General features: G+C 48.1%; 1 protein-coding gene across 1 annotated transcript in view; it reads right to left on the bottom strand.

Annotated features, from left to right (window-relative positions):
• LOC141167536 (olfactory receptor 1M1-like) overlaps positions 1-13,640 on the bottom strand; it is a 44,023-nt gene that overhangs the window by 14,003 nt on the left and 16,380 nt on the right. The window lies entirely within an intron of this gene.

Below are 13,640 nucleotides of genomic sequence, written 5' to 3'. Positions count from 1 at the left end.
GAGTGGAGAGAGGAGCAGTGAGAAAGGCTCCAGAGAGGGACAGAGGGGATCCCAGGGGCACGGCGAGTGCAGAGGCCACCCGTGCGCCCCAATTCACCTGACATGGAGGGATCAGTCCGCAGAAGGGGACCGGCCCCAAAACTAGTGGAGAACAACGAGGCTCAGCTAGCCAACTGGAGGCTGCAGCATTTTCAAGTTGTTGCAACAAAACCCATAATTACATCGCTGAAAAGGTGGCCAAATAGGGTCCAGGGGACTGCACATCGCACGACAAGGCCTGAGGCCACTGGTTTAGGACACTGATTGTGAGGCACAGGGCAGGAGGGTGAGACCCAGCACAGTGAGACGACCGGGAAAGGTACATAGAACTGGGTCCCGTTTAAGTGCTCCTGAGGTACCTGAGAGATTGCTAGATCCCTACCCCGGTGGACACAGGCCGATGTTGGCGGTCATTACCAGCTGCAGCGGTATCCTGGAACTGCCTTGAACTGTGAGTAAAGCCTGAAGACTACACCCCACTGTGTCCTTGACTCATTACTGCACCACCAGCCCTGCACTACACCGCACCAACAACATCTACCTCATAGCATCACTATATACTGCCCTGGAGCTTAGCTCTACCTGTGGAGAGCTTAACCAACTCTGCTGCATCACCATCAGCTCCAGTGGATCTGCACCGCAGCGGCGGCCCCATATAGCCGCATACAACAGGTGGTGTCATGAACATAATCTCTAAAAACTTTATTCCCCTTTCACTTTCCCTTTAATTGACCACCTTGGGTCACGGACTGAGTCATTGCCACAGTGACATACCCCAGCATCGACTGGCCCGGCTACCGAGTACCCCACATCCCAGGAGGCGCATCACACGCAATAAATGATTACGTCTGTGCCAGCATCAGAATGCAATTCATGGGCAGAGTCAGTTGCGCTCTGCACTCACATCCCACTAACAAAGACCGCGGCGACAGCCCCAGCGTCTCCTGTAATTTATATTGCCCATGACCAGCCCCAGCCCATCCTGTGCTGTATATGCCCGAGCCCCTCCTGTGATGTGTATGCCCCCAGCCCCTCCTTTGATGTGTATGCCCACAGCCCCTTGTTTGATGTGTATGTTTCCAGCCCTTCCTGTGACATGCTTGCCCCCAGCATCTCCTGTGATGTGAATGCCCCCAGCATCTCCTGTGATGTGTATGCCCCAGCCCCTCTTGAGATGTTTATGCCCCCAGCCCTCCTGTGATATGTATTCCCTCACCCACTCCTGTGATGTATATGCCCGTAGCTCCTCCTGTAATGTATATGCCCCCAGCCAATCCTGAGATGTCAATGCTACCAGCCCCTCGTGTTATGTATACGCTCCAGCCCCTCCATTGATGTGTATGCCCCAGAATCTCCTGTGACGTGCAAGCCCACAGCCCCTCCTGTGATATGTATGCCCCTAGCATCTCCTGTGATTTGTATGCCCCTTGCCCCTCCTGTAACGTGTATTCCCCCCAGCCCCTCCAGTGATTTATATGCCCCTAGACACTACGGTAATGTGTATGCCCTCAGCATCTACTGTGACGTGTATGACCCCAGAATCTCCTGTGATGTGCAAGCCCACAGCCCCTCCTGTGATATGTATTCCCCTAGCATCTCCTGTGATTTGTATGCCCCTTGCCCCTCCTGTAACGTGTATGCCCCCCAGCCCCTCCAGTGATTTACATGCCCCTAGTCACTACTGTAATGTGTATGCTCTAGCATCAAATGTGACGTGTATGACCCCAGAATCTCCTGTGACGTGCATGCCCCCAGCCCCTCCTGTGATCTGTATGCCCCCAGCATCTCCTGAGACGTGTATGACCCCAGAATCTCCTGTGAAGTGCATGCCCCAAGAATCTACTGTGATGTGCATGCCCCCAGCGTCTCCAGTGATGCTTATGCCCCCAGCCCCTCCTGTGATGTTTAACATGGTAAGCATTTAAGTGGAAATAGAGAGGATTTCTTTAGTTAATGTCTAGGGCTAAAACTTAAGTTTTTCCACTGAATCAAATGAAGCAGGTTCCACATGTGACATCAATGGAGTCAGAATGATCTCCACTAAGCTCCAAGGAAAATATGTATAAAAAAAGCTTTTCTGACATGTTGATCAACCTTATTTAAAGAGGTTGTCCAGGATTGGGGTGAAAGTCTGAAGATACTGAAGTCTTGTGAATCCTAACAATGCGCAGTGTGCTCGCTATCAGGGTTCTAGCTGCTGGTCCCGTTATCTCCTGGGACTCTCAGCTTTGTATCTTGTACTGACTTCATGACAAACAATGTTATGTGACCGTTGCAGCTGATTTCTGTTTAGCTGTAGGCTTCACATCCATGTCTGAAATGTTTATTTCTTTGCTCTTTTGCAACTGTATGGAGTAAAAAGTTCCATGATCCTTTCAATAAACATAAAAAGTTGCAAGTGCATTTTAAGTCACTGATAGGACCACCCACTGGACTGAAAATCCTAGAAAGAGCAGAGGTTTAAAAGATGAAAGCACATTATACCGAAACTTTTCTCACAAGAGTATATATCAATCTGTTACACTCCACCTGCTCTATAACCTTTCCACTTCCTGCCGACTCCAACTCAAAAATGTTTCCCTGATCTGCACATTCCTCAACTACGAACCTGGAGCTCTCTGGAACGCTAGTTCTGTCTGCAACAAACTTTGCTACGTCCATGATCTTTTCATTACTAACAAACTTTCCTACCTCGCCATCACTGAAACCTATCTCACTCCCCCTGACGCAGCTTCACTAGCTGCACTACCATACGGTGGACTCCATCTTTCTCACACATGCCGCTCCAACGACAAGCATGTTGGAGTAGGTTTCCTCCTGTCAGACAACTGCTGCTTCACCCATATCCCACTGCCACTTTCTGTTGCTCTCCCCTCTTTTGAGGTGCATTCTGTGCACATTTATTTCCCCTCCAACCTCCAACTGACTGTCATTTACAGTCCCTTAGGACCAGCTACCTCTTTCTTTGACCACTTCATCACCTGGCTGCTATATTTAATTTCCGCTGACATCCCCACTATCATCAAAGGTGACTTCAACATCCCCATTGACAATCCCTCCTCCCTGTTACAGACATAAGTTCCTTACACGATGCAGATGCTGCTGCCACTTTATATAACACCAGAATAGCTGCAGCTCTCATTTTGGTTGCCCCCCTCAAACATACCACTGCTTGCCCACTCAACAGGCAACCCTGGCACACCAACCTGACTAAAGAACTGCGAAGGACCTCCAGGGTTTCTGAGTAGAGAAGGAAAAGGACCCACTACAATGAGCATTTCACCGAATTTAAACAGTCACTCACTATAGTCCACACTCACTGCAGCATAACAAACATACTTCTCATCTCTCATATCCCCCCTGTCTCACAACTCTAAACAGCTATCCAACACTTTCAATTCTCTCCTCCACCCCCCAGGCACCTCCTCCCTCATGTCTCATCTCAGCCAAAGACTTTGCCTCATTCTTCAAACAGAAGTTTGACACAATCAGGCAAAGCTTTCGTCTAAAGTCCCCACAGCCCCTTCTCATATCTACTCATCCCTCCTCCTCCCAAACCAGCCTCTCCACTATTATGGAAGATCAAAATTCTCTTCTCCTCTTTACTCTCCAATTCACACCTCACCACCTGCAAATTTGACCCAATCCCATCCCACCTCATCCCTAACCTCACCACAGTCTTCATCCCAGCCATAACCCACCTTTTGAACCGATCACTAACAACTGGTGTTTTCGCCTCATGATTCAAACATGCCTCGATCACACCCATCCTCAAAAAGCCCTCCCTTGACCCATCCTCTCTGACTTGCTATCGCCCCATATCACTTCTCCCCTAAGCCTAAAAACTACTGTAACAACACGTCCTCCTTAAACTGCCCTCCCACATCTTCTCCTGCTCCCTCTTAAACCTCTTACAATCTGGCTTCTGACTGCATCACTCGACTGAAACTGCCATGACTAAAGTCACCAACGACCTACTAACTGTCAAGTCCAAGTGATACTACTCTGTCCTCCTACGTCTAGACCTATCATCTGCCTTTGACACAGTGGACTGTTCCCTCTTACTACAGACTCTCTCATCTCTCTGCATCACAAACTTGGCCCTATCTTGGATATTTTCATACCTAACAGACTGGATATTCAGTGTTGCCCACTCACACACCACCTCCTCATATTACCCCCTATCTGTCGGTGTCCCCTGAGGTTCAGTCCTAGGGCCCCTACTCTTTTCCATCTACACCTCCGGCCTGGTACAGCCCATAGAGTCCCATGGCTTTCAATATCACCTCTATACATTCACTTTGATGGATAGGTCAGATGGGGGGATGAATGTGATGGTGGAAAGGTCATGCATTCTGTTTTATCCATGTTAATTTTTACAAATCTAGCAGAGAAGAAAGTTGAAATAGAGGACACACATTGGGGGATTCTGGTTAGTTAGGAGGTGATATCAGGTCCAGAGAGGTAGATCTGTGTGTCATCAGCATAGATGTGATACTGAAAGCCGTGAGACCATATGCTGTCCCAGGCCGAAGGTGAAGATGGAGAAGAGCCTGGGTCCTTCAACTGAACCTTAGTGGACACTGACACATAGGGGGTGAGATGAGGAGGGTGTGTGTGAGTGGGAGACACTGAATGTCCTGTCGGTTAGGTATGAAAAGATCCAAGACAGGGCCAAGATTGTGATGCTGAGAGATGAGAGTCGGTAGTAAGATTGTATGGTCTACTGTGTCGAACCCAGATGACAAGAGTAGGAGAAGGAAGACAGAGTAGTCTGGCTTGAATTTGGCAGTTAGTAGGTCATTGGTGACTTTAGTCAGAGCAGTTTCAATGGAATGGTGAGGTCAGAAGCCTTATTGTAAGCGGTCAAAGACGGAGTGGGAGGAGAGGTTGGAGGACAGTTCAAAATAGACATATTGATCCAGTAGTTTGGAGGCATGGGGGAGAAGTGAGATGGGGCGATAGCTAAATATAGGATGGGTCAAGAGAGGGTTTTTGAAGGATGAATGTGATGGAGGTATGTTTGAATTATGAGCGGAAGACACCAGCTGTTAGTGACAGGCTAAAGAGGAGGGTTAGGCTTGGTATGAAGACTGTGGTACTGTTTGGATTGAGGTGGGATGGTAATAGGTCAAGTTCAGAGGTGGTGAGATGTGATTTGGAGAGTAAAAATGATCTCCCGTGATAGTGGAGAATCTGGTTTTGGAGGAGGATAGTTGAGTAATTATGAGAAAGGGCTGTTGGGACTTTCAGCAAAAGTTTTGCCCTATTTTGTCAATCCTCTGCTTGAACAATGAGGCTAAGTCTTCAGCAGAGATGATAGGAGAAGAGAGGGAAGGGAAGCTGGTGGACATGAGAGGTACTTGAAAGTACTGATTAGCTGTTTAGGTTTGTGAGACACGTATGATATGAGAGATGAGGAGTAGGTTTGTTTTGATGCAGGGAGCAAATGTGCAGCATTTTGAAAACTTCTGATACTGGACTCCACTTCCTTTTTTTGGCAATCGCACCGTGGTAGGCCTTGTAGATGAGGGGCAGGAAGAACATGTGCTCCAGTAGATGACAAGCGCTGAATCAAGTGGCCTCTGCTCCTCTTCCTCAACATTAACATCACACACAGTACAGTCCTCAGAGGTGCAACCCAATTACCCTTGTTTTCACCCATGTCACAACTATCCAGCTGGCCTACTGACTATTGGGAAGCACAGATGGGAGAGTCTTCAAAGCTGTTCACACATTTTATTCCGGGGCATCAGAGGTCTGACTCAAGAGGGGGAAAGCATGTGTAGCGATGCCCCAAATTTTTTTCAGTTGATCCGGACCCGGACAAAGTAGGGTCCGAGATGAATCCAAACCCTTGTCACAAGAAATTAACCATTCTCCTTACAAAGCCGTACGTGATATGGCGATACGCGTGGGGTCTCGTCCTGTCCTCTGCCTGATGCCACACAGGCCCTCATTCAATTGCAGGTCATTATTAGGTAACGACTAGTGTTGAGCGAACATGCTCGACACTGCTTGGTACTCGCCCGAGCATCACGCTACTCGGGATGTTCGGCGAGCACCGAGCATTTCCGGGTTACCCGGGCGGGAGCTTGGGTCTCCACCCTGCATGTTTGGCGCTCTTTACAGAGCCAATGAACATACAGGGGTTGCCAGCCAGTCACTGTAATGCCGCAGCCATGTTGGTTGTGGGCATTACAGTGATTGGCTGGCCGCACAGCGTCACCTCGAGTATTTAAAACTGGGCGCCGCCATCTTGGACAAAGTCGCTCCGGATCAGACAGTGTAGGGACAGCGCTGCTGATTTCGGGAGAGATATAAACTGTGAAATAGTTAGTGTAGGGTCTGTAAAGGCTGCCAGATCAAACAAACAGTCCTTCTCAGGACTAATATCCATCCCAGATATCAGGCAGGCAGGCTGTATAGGAGACGCAGTGGTTATACCAGCAAATGCTGCATTACAGTCCTGCGTGCTGCTCCTGTTGCTGAAATTGCTGGACTTAGCTCCAGGTCTCAGGGGACAGGAAAAATCCTTTTTTTTCATCTAAATCCTCTTTTTTTTTTCCTCCTTCACACTGTACAAATACCCATCTTATTAACCTTTTGGTGTCCCCCCCAAAAAAAAGGGTGTCTCTGATTTTTCAGACACAAATATATCTGTTGAAAATAGTCAGGTGTAGGCTACAGAAACAGAAGTGTTGTTTTGCACTTCCACGGTTCAAACCTCTGTATTATCCACTTTTGGGCCATTTGTATCTAAAAAAAAACAGTTTGAGTGTGTCGCTCACTGTTCAGCCGCAAATATATCTATTTAAAAAAGTCTGGTATACCCCAGTAAACAATAACTGTGGTTTTGCCATCCCACGGTAAAAAATCTCTATTATTCAGGTTATGGTATATTTTCGGTAAATAAAAACAGTAGTGTCTCCTGACTGTTGTGACACAAAAAATATATCTGTTGAAAATAGTCTTGTGTAGGCCCGACATCCCAGTGTGGTTTCGCAGTTCCACGGGTCAAATCTCTGTACTATCCAGTTTTGGGCCTTTGGTATCGCTCACCGTTCAGCCGCAAATCTATCTATATACCCCAGTAAACAATAACTGTGGTTTTTCCATCCCACGGTAAAAAATCTCTATTATTCAGGTTTTGGTATTTTTTACATAAAGAAAAACAGTAATAGCTTCTCCCTGATTGTTCAGATTGTTTAAAAGAGTCAGGTGTAGGCCAGAGAAATAGAACTGTGGTTTTCCTCTTCCACGGTTCTAATCTACTTTTTATTTCCCTTTTTCCATTGATAGTGCATGTGTAAGCTATTTTACTTCCTTTACAATGGGCAAGGCGCGTGGCAAGGGACGCAGAAGTGGACGTTCTGGTGATGATTCGTGCAGAGGACGGGGCCGTGGCCAAGGTGAAAATGTGCCACAACCAACAGTCACATCTTCTCGCTCCAACTTCTTGACCGAATTACTAGTGAAGCACAGAACAACACCAGTATTGAGAACTGATCAGTGTGAACAGGTTATTAATTGGATAGCAGATAATACTTCCAGTTATCTGGGCACCACCACCTCCGGTCTGTCTTCCACACGGTCAACTCTTAGTAGCCGTGAGTCTCGACCGCATACTCCTCCTCACCCTGATGCTCCTTCCTCCCACCATGCCGAGTGTCATCAGACAGCAATTGATCCCACACTTGGACACTTTGAAGAGATGTTCACTGGTCCATTTCCATATTTGTGCCCCTCGCCTGATACGCTTGAAGTGGTGGAAGAGGAGATCCCATGTAGCGATGCCCAAATATTTGAACAGCCACGGCCACAGGAAGTCGACGCTGGCAATTTCTCTCAAGAGGTGGACGATGACGAGACACAATTGCCAGAAAGGGAGGAGGAGCATCGTGGTGCGCAAGTGGAAGAGGAGGAGGTGGTGGATGATCTAGTAACTGACCAAACGTGGCAGGAGGACATGCAGATTGAGGCCAGCAGAACACAGGGGGAGGGAGGCAGAGTACCCCAACAGGCAGGAAGAAGCAGTGTGGTGGCTGCAGACAGAAGGCGGGCAACCATTCCCAGTAACACCAACACGAGGGACGTTGCCAGTACAAGGGGTAGGTCTTCCAGAGTTTGGAATTTTTTTAAAGACTCTGCAGATAACCCCAAAAAGGCCATATGTTCCCCCTGCCATGCCAGAATCAGCAGGGGTGACAAAACTACCAGCCTGACCACCACCAGCATGATCAGGCACATGTCAGCAAAGCACCCGACTTTGTGGGGCAAAACCCAGGGTCCATGACCAGTGTCAGCGGGTGTCACCACTGCTTCTTCCACTGTTGTGCGTGCAATAGAACCCCCTGTTGTGTGTGCAAGGCAATCCCCTGTCCATACTGCATGTAAAGATGCCCCCTCCTCTCAGTCTTCACTTGTTATGGCAGTTTCTCGAGAAACAGCATCAACGTCCACGTCTCACCGCAGCATTCAATTGTCCATATCCCAGACCTTTGAACGAAAGCGGAAATTTGCTGCTAACGCCCCACAGGCCACAGTCCTAAATTCGCACATTTCACGACTGCTTGCATTGGCAATGCTGCCTTTTAGGCTGGTAGAGACGGAATCCTTCCGCAATCTTATGGCGGTGGCCGTCCCTCGGTACTCGGTCCCCAGCTGACACTATTTTGCCCGGTGTGCCATCCCCGCACTACACAAGCACGTGTCCCAAAGCATCTGCCGTGCCCTCAACAACGCAGTTACTAGGAGAGTCCACCTGACAACGGACACGTGGACAAGTGCTTGTGGCCAGGGATGGTACATCTCTCTGACGGCACACTGGGTAAACATAGTGGAAGCCGGGACCCAGTCGGACCTTGGGACGGAACACGTCCTCCCCACACCGAGGATTGCGAGCCCTATGTCAGTCATAGTTGCCCCTACAGTGTATAGCTCCTGTGCATCATCATTCTCCTCCTCATGGTCAGCCTCCATCTCAGATATCACCACATCAGTTACAAGCTGGAAGCAATGCAGTACTGCCTCCGCCAAGCGGCAACAGGCTGTGCTGAAACTCATAAGCTTAGGTGATGAACCTCACACTGCTTGTAAGTTGTGGACAGCGGTGAAAGAGCAGGGTGATCTGTGGCTGAGACTGCTGAACCTTCATCCCGGCATGGTCGTGTGTGACAATGGCCGTAACCTGGTGGTGGCTCTGAGGCGAGCTGAGACCACACACGTACCATTCCTGGCTCATGTGCTTAACCTCGCGGTTCAGCGGTTTCTTAAATAATACCCCGAGTTGCCAGATCGGCTCGTGAAAGTACGCCGCCTGTCAGCTCATTTTCGCAAGTTGTCTACTACTTCCGCCGCCCTTGCTGTGTTGCAGCAGCATTTGCAGCTTCTGGCACACAGACTGGAGTCTGATGTCCCCACATGTTGGAACTCTACCCTCCACATGTTGCAAAGGATTTGTGAGCAGAAGAGAGCAGTTGTTGAGTACCAGATGCAACAAGGCCGTCGATATTCAGGTCAGACTCCACACATAAGACCTCAGGAGTGGACCTGGATGTCTGACATATATATCATTCTCACAAACTTTGAGGAGCCCACCAAGATGGTGAGTGGCGATAACGCCATCATTAGTGTCAGCATCCCACTTGTCTGTCTTTTGCAACGCTCTATGCAGAGAATTAAAGAGGAGGCATTGAAGCCAGAGTATGATGAGATGTATCAAGAAGCCGTAGTGGGCGATTACACACAGCCCAGCCTCATATCATCCCAATGTGCATTGGGGGACAATGAGGGAGAGGAGGAGGAGGAAGAACAGGAGCTGCTATCATGCGCTATAGACGGAAGTACCTGTACAAGTGTCATACCGTCGGTTCAGCGTGGGTGGCATGAGGACAGGGGGGAGGAGGATGAGGGAGGAGGAGGAGGAGGAGTAGAGCATGGTCAGTCGTCATCTTGGTGAGAACACGGAAATCTTGCCTGTTACCAGTCTGGCACGCATGGCTGACTTTATGTTACGCTGCCTTAACCATGACCCTCGCGTTGTCAAAATGTTGGGTGACAGTCATTACTGGTTGGTGACACTTTTAGACCCCCGCTACAAGGAGAATTTTCACTCTCATATTCCTAAGGTGGAGAGGTCTACAAAAATGGGGCAGTACCAGAAGGACCTTGCTGCAGAACTCTTAAAAAAATTCCCATCTGAACACGCTAGTACACGCTAGACCGTACCAGCAACCTTCATGATTCCTCTGTGCCTTTTAATTATTGGGTATCCAAGCTGGACATTTGGAATGAACTCGCTCTGTACGCCTTGGAGGTCCTGGCCTGCCCTGCCGCTAGCGTGTTATCAGAGCGTGCTTTTAGTGCTGCTGGGGGAATTATAACTGATAAGCGCACTCGCCTGTCAAGTCACAATGCTGACAAGCTGACCCTTATCAAAATGAACAAGGACAGGATTGGGCCAGACTTCTCATCACCACCAAATGACAGCAGAGTAACATAAAGTCAAATCCACTGTGTTATTTCGGGAGGTGTATTCACATGCACCGCTTCACACCCACACATGGGTGGAAGCTTTTGCTTGGAAGGCATAAGCAAATCCTATGGGAGACCCACTCCCCATTAATGGGATTTATGTTTGTAATATGCTGTACTGCATGGCTCTTGTAAGGGGCATTGAAAGTTGCTCGTCCTAATTTTCGGAAACTTTTGCTTGGAATGCATAAGCAAATACTATGGGAGACCCACACCCCAATAATGGGACTTATGTTTGTAATATGCTGTACTGCATGTTTCTTGTAAGGGGCATTGAAAGTTGCTCCGTCCTAATTTTTGGAAGCTTTTGCTTGGAAGGCATAAGCAAATCTTATGGGAGACCCACTCCCTAATAATGGGACTTATGTTTGTAATATGCTGTAATGCATGGCTCTTGTAAGGGGCATTGCAGTTCCTCATAATTTTTGGAAAGCCTTCCATTCACTGCTTAGGCCAACAGTGCACAGGAGACCCAGTTGCTATAAATGGAAAAAAAGGTTTAGTTAAGGCCCTCTGACCTCCATGTTATTTCCAAGGGGCATTGGAGTGCCTTGAAATTTTTGGTAGGCATTTCACTCACTGTATGCCCTATAACTGTGTAGCCGAACCGCTCCTTTTGTTACGGAAACATATCCTACAAGACATATCTGGTTGACTGGCCTGATATTGATGTGAATGGTCCCTGTTCCTCCTGCTCTTTCTCCTTTGCCACTACCTCATCCATCATTTATCACCTGAAGCTTTGTTTTAACGGGAGTCATAGAACTTGGATAGTAGCAGGAAAACATCCAGCAATCCTCGCAGGAGGTAGGATATGCGCCAAAACGCTGACCACCTGCCCTGGGACAAGGACTTGAACGGGGATAGTTGCAAGTCTGCAACGACAGGTGCGGGGTGGGAGGCATCTTCGCATGTACCATGAACAGGGGTTTGGCATGCACAAACTACAGCAGAATAGGCTCTCCTTCCCACTAAATTCACTGGGGAGGGAACAGGTAATGTTTTGGTATACGCACTTAATCTTATGTATAAGGCACACCAGGACAAATAGGGGTGGCTGGGGACTGAGTATGGATACCTCGCTGCCGAAGCAGCCATGAGGTAGTGGCCAGCTTTGGCCTTCTCCAAACTAAAAGGCCCCATTTCAAGTGCAAGCTAGCAGTGTGGCATTGCAGTCTGGGGGTGGGTGGGTGGCAGGCTGCACACTTACACTTGCATTAAAAGAAAACAAAGCAGATGCTAACTTCTGTCATCATCATCATGGTCCTCACCTTGGCACTCTCAACTCCCCTGATGGAGAAGCCAGGGCCCACCGGAGAAGTCTGGTTCTCTGGTGGGCTCGTCCAATGCTGCCCTAAAGCAGGCCAGGCTAAGAAAAGTGTGTGGGGGGATGTCCAAGGAGAAATATGGGCGGCTGGGGACCGTTTATGGACTCCTGGCTGCCCCCAGGTGGCTGGGAACCGTGTGTGGACACCCGGCCGTGGGGCGGCTGGGGACCAAGCATGGACACCCGGCCGCCGGGCGGCAAGGGACTGAATATGGATTCCAGGCCGCCAACGCAGCCATGACGTGGTGGCCAGATTCCGCCTCCACATGCCTAAAAGGCCCAATTTCAAGTGCAAGCAAGCAAGCAGTATTGTATTGCAGCCTGGGGGTGGGTGGGTGGCAGGCTGCATACTTGCGCTTGTATTGCAAGGAATGGGGGAGGTACATATGAACACTGCCCTGGGACTAGAACTTGCACGAGGATAGTTGCAAGTCTGCATCTTCTGATGCGGCAAGGATCACTTATGATGGGCACACTTTTAGACAGTGACATGGGTGTCAGAGATGCTTCCAGGGGTCTTCCCCATGCTGTTCCCATGTCTATTCAGCACTTTATGCATGTGTCACTCAGCACATGGCCAGATAAGGTTGTAAAATGTTAAAATGACATTTCCCGGTGAATGCATTTGTCACAGTTGACGGCAATACAAAAGTGCAAAAACGCATAAAAAATGCTACTTGTGAACATAGCCCATGGTGTGGAGGAGTATTTTTGTTTTTGGTTATTTATTTTACCTTATACACAAGTCTTTACCCTGGAATAGAAATTCCTTAACATATTTCACAGGAAAAAAGTTTCAGTTTCGTTTTTGAACATTTTATTGTGAGCCCGTAAAAGTGGCTTAATACCTCTGACCACGTTGTTGACAGCAGTGACCTGAGGGTCACAAATGCTTCCTGGGGCAATCCCCATGCTGTCCCTATGTCATTTGAGCACTGTCACTATCGTTTTGGGCACTTGTTAGGCTTTTAAAAGATTGCCGGGGGTGCCACCGCAAAAATGCTCTGGTCTCCCATAGACTGACATTGGGCTCGTTGCTCGGGTCGAGCATCCGAGTATCACAGTGAGCTCGGCCCAAGCTTCGAGCACCCGAGCATTTTAGTGCTTGATCAACACTAGTAACGACCCATCATCCTGATGGGATGCTTATCATGTATTCCGTAAGATTTATTCTTCCAATAATGTGGGTTTATAGTTACCTTTCTTTGTGAGAACCTTCTTATTATGGATGGCTCACAGAATGTGACATGTTTCTCAAATTTATATTATTGTTATGAAATGTGTTCCTTCATTTATTAACAGTAATTTACTGCCTTGCATATGTGATATTTTCCATCCATTCCATGTAACTTTTTGTTTACCCAGATTCATCAGGGAATCTTCTTAAATATGTGTTACCACACTATCTGGATGTAATACCTTACCTGTTTATTATATTCATATGCTATTGGGGGGCTCATTTCATTGTCCAATTATTGTGTCATTATTTTGATACCTGCCATGTGGTGGACAGTCTTGCAGGTCAATATGGTCCTTTTTTTAAAAGTTTTTATTATGTCTCGTTTGGTCTAATAAACTTCTTTATATCTTCTACATTGGAGGTGTGCGAGTCTATTATGTAGTGTCTTTTCCTCCCATACTACAACCGCTGGGGGTAGGCTTGGATGGGTTTCAGAAAGAAATAAATACACACCAGAACGTGGAGAACTAAACTAATATACAACAGGGGTTGGAGAAC

This window comes from Phyllobates terribilis, unplaced genomic scaffold, assembly GCF_046119375.1.
Source record: "Phyllobates terribilis strain yellow unplaced genomic scaffold, ASM4611937v1 Scaffold_11__3_contigs__length_659146591, whole genome shotgun sequence".
Lineage (NCBI taxonomy): Eukaryota > Metazoa > Chordata > Amphibia > Anura > Dendrobatidae > Phyllobates > Phyllobates terribilis.
Note: the sequence above shows the minus strand (reverse complement) of the source record. Positions and strands in the feature narration are given on the sequence as shown.